Source organism: Lonchura striata, chromosome 2, assembly GCF_046129695.1.
Source record: "Lonchura striata isolate bLonStr1 chromosome 2, bLonStr1.mat, whole genome shotgun sequence".
Taxonomy (NCBI): domain Eukaryota; kingdom Metazoa; phylum Chordata; class Aves; order Passeriformes; family Estrildidae; genus Lonchura; species Lonchura striata.
The window spans coordinates 17,063,936-17,072,074 of NC_134604.1; the positions used below are offsets into that span (position 1 = coordinate 17,063,936).

General features: G+C 40.5%; 1 long non-coding RNA gene across 1 annotated transcript; it reads right to left on the reverse strand.

Moving 5' to 3' along the window:
* Positions 1–406: 406 nt before the first annotated feature.
* Positions 407–7,843, reverse strand: LOC110481508 (uncharacterized). The gene is made up of 3 exons (XR_002467264.1): positions 7,784–7,843; positions 1,647–1,729; positions 407–432 (listed from the first exon to the last, which is right to left on the reverse strand). It is a non-coding gene; the product is annotated as an uncharacterized LOC110481508 (long non-coding RNA).
* Between the last annotated feature and the right edge of the window lie 296 nt (positions 7,844–8,139).

Consider the following 8,139-nt stretch of genomic DNA (forward strand, 5'->3'; position numbering starts at 1 on the left):
TGTAAGATTGAAAACTCTTTTCCATGGACAGAGATCCCAGACAGTGTCTCTGGGGGCTCTGTCCAGGGGGGTTCCTGACCCCCTGCCAGGGTTCCAGACCTGCCAGGGCAGCCAGAGGGAAGCCCTGGATTCCCACAAGTGGGCTCTCTGCTCTGCCTCTCCCCTGTGCCTCCCACATCTCCCCTCTTTGGCACACACAGATTTCCTGCAGAACAGCAAAAATCACCTTAAATTCTGGATGCTTTCTTTCCTTCCCTAGATTAGTAGGCTTCTTGCAAAAAGCACTTTTGTAAATGTCATGATGCGCTGGAATCAATTGTAGTACATACCCTTTAAATAAAACAACAAAGTAATTCCTGAGAGCCGTGGTATTTCAAGACATCCAGGGTAAACAGAAAATTTTGTTGGTGCTTGCATTTATTCTCAGGTGATCTAACAAGAGAGAAATACAAGAAAAATCTGTGGTCGTAGCAGAGGAATTGCTGGGAGGGGATTTTGCCATGTGTGTATTCTACTCTCCAAGGAAAGAGAAGATAAAGCCAAGTATGGTTTCCTAAAAATGTGTGACCAGTGGATTACTTCCTGCTTAATAAAACATAACTAAATGCATCTAAGTTTCTCCAGATGGTTATTGTTTATGAATCAGGGAAAAGATAAAATTAATAGGAATATCAAAGATGTGCTGAAAAGTTTCATGATTAAACATTATCTGACCTCCAAATGGTCTTCCTCTGCATTTCCTGGAGCAATTTGGCTATTAGTCAACCCATTCCTTCCACAGAAATGCAGATGACAGGTTTATAAATATCTGAATCAGAGCTGGAATCTAAACTTCACTTTGATTTAAATGCTGTTCAGCAAGGTGACATTTTTTTCAGGGACCAGATGCCCTGACAAAAGAGGGAGGACACACTTTTTGCACTCAGGATTTTCCCAGCATAGCCAAATATTTATTATCCATGGACAGAAGGATTGCTTGGTGTGAATGACCACAGCACACTGGTTTTGTTAAGGCAGGAGTTCTTGTGTGGATAAAAGTCTGCAGGCTCTGTGGTGACTGAGCCATAAAGGTATTTATCACACTTAGGCTGGCTCACATATTGCAGCTCAGAGCTACAGGCACTGCTCTGTCCCAAAGCCAAGGGGATTCAAAGGATGCAGAATGACTTCTCCACATTCTTTCTCCCACCCATACTTGAAATACATATTAGACAAACCTCTCTTTTTCAGTTTTTCCTTAAAAAAAAAAATAAAAAAACCAAAACAAACTAAAATACAAGGATGTCCTTGGGAGAGCTTCACTGTGCTGGTGAACATCCACACTCTGAATTTCTGCCATTTCAGTAATATCTCTCTCTCAAAACACAAACGTGCTGGGAGAAGCTCATAGCTGCAAATCCCAGGAAGCCTCTTCAGGCTCATCATTAAGAGCATCCTCTGAGCTGGCACTTCACAGAAATCAGAGAAGGGAGAGTGAGTAATAGCCTGTGTTAGACAGAATTTCATTAAAATAAATGATCCACTCTGTGTAGGTTCTGAAGGAGCTTTAGGAACAAGTGTCAAAACACTTCAGTGACAATTGTGATGATTATTCCTTCTGCTGAACTGCAGCTTTTACTGCTGCAAGCAGAATTCCAGGAACATACCTGCTGCTCCAGAGCTCTACATTCCACATCAAGCAGATCTGGCAGGGCAAATTCAGGATTTCTGCTGCAGGAGAGCATGGGAGCTGCAGCACACCAGGAAAAGAGCCCAAGGACACACAGAATAAAAACACAATGAGCAGTGAGGCTTCAACATCACCAGTGCCAACAATTGCCAAGTACTACCAAAAAAAATTACCAGCTATGAGTCTCAGAGAATGACTGCAGAAGAATCACAGATATTGCATTCCCACTTGGAGCAGTAATCAAGGAGAAAGGGGGGGTCTCTGATCTGCATAGTACATTCTGTGTGTTTAGTTAAAGATTTGTCAGATAATTAATTCAGTGAATTTTAAGGGGCCATATTATTCTCTCTGAAAGTTGAGATTAATTTACATCCCAAAGTATCTAGCTGTGTTTGCTGAGCTAACTTAATCACACAGCACTTTTCTGTACATTTAATCTTTACACATCCATGGAGAGAACTTCAACTTGGTGATATCCTGCAAAGCCTATGCATTGCTTTGGGAAGCCCAGCTGCTTCAGGATATACAGGAACTAATTAGAAATGCCAACTAATCTCCTCCTGTGCCACAGGTCAGCATCAGTTTCTGCTGAATGCATCCAGAGCCTGGATATAAGAACACCTCAAATGCCTACACCTCACATTAGGAATTCCTGCCTCATCTGCAGCAGCTGAGTGATTTTTCAGTGCTACGATGGAACTGAAATCCTGCCATAAACGTGCCCTGAGATGAGCTCTCCTCAATCACATTGCTCTTCTTTATGTCCACAAAGACATCCACACTGACTGTGCTGGGATAAATGCAATTTCTGAGGAGGATGAAGGCAGTGGGTGTTGTTAGGCTGCTGCAAACCTTCAAACTCTGAAGTGGGTCATTGTCGGAATCTGTGGTATTGATGATTCTGAGATTGTAGAAAGTCTCTGTCTTTCTGCCCCGCTGCCAAAGCAGAAGCCATAATTGGTCTGTGCTGGTTTCAGGGTTGTTTATTCTGTTTATCTCTAACATGTTCTGCTGCCCTGCCCAGCTCTGTCCTGCAGGGCAGCGTGTGGGGCTCTGCCCTCAGTGGGATGTTACAAACATTAAATACCAGAAACTCCCTGGGCTGGATTTACAATAATGTGCCAATATCTGTCACCTACGTTGAACAGTGTGTCCCCAGCCTGAACCAACAGAAAAATGCCAACACCACAGTGAAACATGGAGGGCATGAAGAAGGAGAAAAAGGACAAGACACACCCAATTTCCTCCATCTTGTCCCCTTTGGACCCCTAATCTAGAATCCTAAAATTTTACTTTTGCATCCGTGCCACACTTAATTATTACTGATATCAAACACTCAGAGCTTGTAATTCATCCTGTAAGATTGAAAACTCTTTTCCATGGACAGAGATCACAGACAGTGTCCCTGGGGGCTCTGTCCAGGGGGTTCCTGACCCCTGCCAGGGTCCCAGACCTTCCAGGGCAGCCAGAGGGAAGCCCGGGATTCCCACAGGTCATGAGGCCACACAACTCCACAGGGACAGAGACACAGTTTTTGCCTTGCATCCAATAATGCAGCACAAAGACTGGGAAAAGTGGTTACAGTTAATCTGTTCTGCAACTGTACCTTTTCCTCCCTCTTCCTGCATGTGGGAGAGCTCTCCATGGTTGCTTGGGCTTTGCTTTGGTGGTTTTGTTATTGTCTTTCCTTTATTTTTACAAACGGGACAGTTTTGTCATATGCTATCATTTATTATTCATTATTGAGGGGGTAAATGGAACAGGCTACATCTCTGAAATTAGGATTCACTTTTCCAAATGTCTCCACTCTCCATGCTGGCAGAATAAACTTTGCCAGACACATTCCAGCCCAGGATTTTTTTGAGCAGCCCAATCTAGTGAAAGTTGTCCCTGCTCACTGCAGAGGTTTTGGAACTAGATTACTTTTAAAAGTCCCTTCCAATTCAAACCATTTTAGGATTCAATGCAAATCCCTTTTCAGAGGGAATCCCTTTTACTACCTATGAGGCTTCAATGAAAATTGTGTGAAAAATAATAAAAATTTCTAGTACATCTATGACAACACACTGAGAGCAAACAGATCTAAATATCCAGGTTAATTTTTGCAGTAATTTTGTTTTCAATGGTAGTCTACATATTATCAAAATTAATTTTAAACATATATAAAATGCTTCTATCCACAACAAAACTATTTTTTGGGCTGTATTCACCAATTCTTTACCCAAATCCTTCTTTTCCAGATTTTAATCAGTCATAAGGGAAATTACACTCTCTTGCAAAAGATACTAATTGTCATCTTAGGAAGAACATTGGTTCTCTTACCTGTTCTTAGGCAGAAAAAATACAAATGAAAATGTCTTGAACCAGTTACTTTTAAAAGCCACTCTAAGTTTTAAAACTAAATTGCAACAAGAAGGGATTTTTTTATTTCTAGTTAGAATTAGAATTTGCAGAGTCATAATTCAATGAAATTTTAAATCTGCATGTGTGTAATACAACACCTGCACTTATTGCTAAGAGATGTTTTGCAAGATCTATATCACCACAAGTTTCAAAACCTTATTTTTTTTTCTATTGGTGCATTGACCTACCACTTTATTATCAATACTAGACAAGAAATTACCTAAAAAAATATTTGTCTACTATGAGAAACTCTAATGCAGTGTCTAAAGCACTAGAAATACACTCTGCAGGCAGAAAATAATGTTCTGACTTATAACTACATGAGTATTTTATTTGTTGCTGAGTTATATGTTGAGATCACAGCAACACCAACAGCTAAGCTGGGTGCACTGCACTGCTACCACACCCATACATCATGACAAATAATGAGAGTGCAAATACTATTAATTCAGCTGCACAGCTCATTATGATGAAAAATTTATTTGTAGATACCTCCTTGATTAATGCCTAATGCCTGGTTAATCTAAGACACATCCAATAGGAAAGGAACTGAAGTCAATGAAAGGTACCTGACATGGGAGGGAGCACAATTTATCACTCCACTGAATAGTCCATGGCATTGTTCACTGTGCACACAAACAGACAAACAGTTCCACAGGCTCCCTGGAATAATGAGGTATCTGGGAAAAACCCAAAAGGGCAGAGAACTCATGAGGCATGTAGTGTAGGTATTTGCATAGGCAGTAGACAAAGGCAGCTGTGAGAAAGAAAGAGAAGACATGCTGGCTGGAAAGAAAGCTGCTCTGCTCTCTTGTGTTGCACTCAGTGGCATTTTAGGAGTTGTCAAAATTGTCAGTGCTTTCTGCTTCAGCACACCTCCCCAGTTTCCTCACGTGTTTGGAGCTGTAGCTCTCCTGGATTTACTCCATACGAGTACTGAGGAGCTGTTGCTCACATCTTAGATTTCTGGGCCTCTTTGGAAGAATTATAAAGGTGTGATCTGCAAAAAGCACTGTATTTAGTACTCTGCACTAAGCTATGTTATAGCAAGTCTGGTCTTTCGTAACTTTTTGCAAATGTTTAACTAGTCTTGAATCTAAGATTGGAGCCTTTTGAGGAGTGGCTTACCTGCAACAGATCACATCAATGCCCCATCCACTGCAGAAGGAGCAGAAAGAGCAGCATGAAAAGAGTCTGTGAGCCTGACCCTCCTCTTGGAGCACCCCACACTCCCCACCTGGAGAAATCTCATCCATTGCCATGCAGGTGTTCAACCTTTCCTGCAAACTTACCCTTAGATTCAGATCTAACCTCTGCATTATTTCAAATTTTGTGCATAGAACAGGCTCTCCTATCAAACAAATAATGGGATGATTGCACAGAGGTAACTTTTCTTTTATAATAATTCTATTAATCAAGAGTCATAATTCAATGGAGTGTCCCTTCAGTGTGCACACAGTCACCCTAAACCTCATGACCTCTGGATGCAAATGCAATTTTTTCTTCAGAGCAAAAAGCCAGGCCCAAAATACTGACATCCCCAACGTGTACCAGCTGGGACATTCCCCTTTTGCTCTCAAAAGGGCAACCCCAGAACCCTGCCAGTGCCAAGGTTCCTCCTTCCAAAGCATCCTCTGGGAGTGTGTCTGGGAGAAGGGGAACGGGCTGGGCAGTGCCAGGGGAGTGCTCTGTGCCCTGACAAACCCTGCAGATCACCTTCCACAGGTAAAACACTTTTTAAAATGTCCCAGTCTCACACTGGTGACACACAGCTCCCACTGAAGAACATCCAACAGCTGCTCTGCAAGCACTCTGGAGAAAATCTGCCTGAAATTCAGAATTATCAGCTGCTACTTTGCCCTAGATAGAATTCTGCTAAAATTTCATTTCTATCTCTATATGTCACATTTTTAAACATAACATTTAAGCAAATTAAAGGAAAAAATTACACTGTTTCAAGGTTTTCTAGAGATGGTTGAATTTTAAATGGTCTAATTTTAAAATAACCTTGAAATTTGTTACAGTCCTTTCAGTGGGGAAAAATACTTTCCTTTTTGCTATGTTACCAGCCAAACATTTCTCTTATAGAAGTAAGTGATTCAGGACAAATAAGCAGTGGAATAAATAGAAGATTTTTTTAATTATTGGGTATTTACAAACAGAAATAGATGCTGAGAATATTAACTAGAGGGAGCTTGAATAAAATTAACAAAAATGAACTAAAAATAAGGAAGAGCTTTTCAATTCCAAATAGACAAAGAAAAAAAGAACATGCACCTGCATGTGGTCTGCAGCTTTACAATGCACAACATAAATTACTGAGTTAAATCTGTGAAGCTGCCACAAGACTGATTTCTGAATTTGCTGCCATTAAAACTCAACTAGATTTATCAGAACAGGGAAGGAAAATTAGAAAAGTCAATATGGTGTTGCCTTAAAGATTTCTTGCAAAAAAAAATAAATGGGTGGGGGGGGAGGGGGGGTTGTGGGGGGTGGAATTCACCAGACTGGGAAATATAAGAAAAACTGTTTTTAGGTTATTTAGGAAAAATAAATATAAAGACAAATAGAAAGCCAGTTAAAAGCAAGTATGCCTTTAGAGAGGAAGGAAACAAAAATCTTGTTCTACTGGTAGAGTTTCAAGATTTTGTAATGCCTAATTAGTCAGTAGTTCACTGATTTCTTAAGCCCATGGAAAAGTAAAAATCTTAGCAGTGAAAAGCCCATGAGAACTTCTATGCTGCAGAATGGCACAGAACATCTTGAAATTATACAGGGCTTTGGACAGACATGTGCAATAAAGTCCATGGAAGGGCCCTGCAGGTGCCACAACCTACATCCATCAGAAATTTGGTACATTAAAAGGCAAAATTATTTGGTAAATCCAGGACCTGACTGAATAGAATTTGGCCAGGGAGCAGAAGCCACTCTTTGAATGTGAACACTTCATGCTATACTCCTGGAGTGTTCAGACCCAGGAGAGACCCCGGGGATAAGAGAAAGTACAGTTCTAGTCCATAAAGTCTAAATATTCAATAATCAGAGTATCTGACTTCTTAAAAATAAGCATTGCCTGACCCTGTGTCTCCAGACAGGAGTAAAATGTCAGTAACTCCTGTGTTTGGAGTCTGGCACACAACTTTCAATGTTTCCTTGGCACTTTTTACAAATGACCACTGGTTCTCTACCATTGTTCTGAGATGCTCTGTGGAAAAGAAAGTTCAGGAATGACTAAAGAATGAGTCTTTTTGAAGTGGTTTGCAGACTACCTCTAGAACATTAGAGTGCTGAAAATAGTTCCTTATCTGCCCTGCAGTTCACAGGGCCGGATGAGATGAACTCTTTGTAATAAAAGGCAGGAGAACCCCTAAGGATATTGGTTTGCTGGGAAATAAGGATAGAGAAGAAAGAAGCTGTTAGAGTGAAAGATGGTGAGCTTGAAAGGAGAGAAATGAAAGAATAAAAGAATGAAATATTTTCAGAAACCGACATGAGTGCCAAGAAGGGGGAAGGAAGGAAAGAAAACTGAAAGCTACTGAGTGACCTTTACTTTTAGCATGGAAAATAAATGTTTCCTTTTATAGTTTCTTGTTAAAATAAGACCAGCAAGGGATCATGAATCTTTATACAATTTTATGGTTTCCTTTTCAGTGAACCATTTCAGTTTTACACACAATTTTATAATGTAACTGCACAAGAAACTGAGCTTACCTTTACAATGCCACGATGACAGCCTGTGAAGCTGCAACTACATACATGCACATGTTTATTTCTGGGGAAAGAAAAAGAATCTGTAACTTTCTTTTCATTCACCAAAAAAAAAAAATCTGCTTTGAAATTGAACTGAAATTATATTTCCAAACAGATTAATAATGAAATCAAAAGAGAAAACAGAATACGCCCCACACCATACATGCACACAGCTGTAATCACTGGTTTTTAGCAGACACTGTGCCTTTGATCTTCCCTGGCCCTCTTCCATCTTCTAGACAGTACAATCCCAAAGGAATCATTGTCTACCAGACACTTCTCCATCCCTCATTGGCCCTGCACTGCCTGCCTCTGCA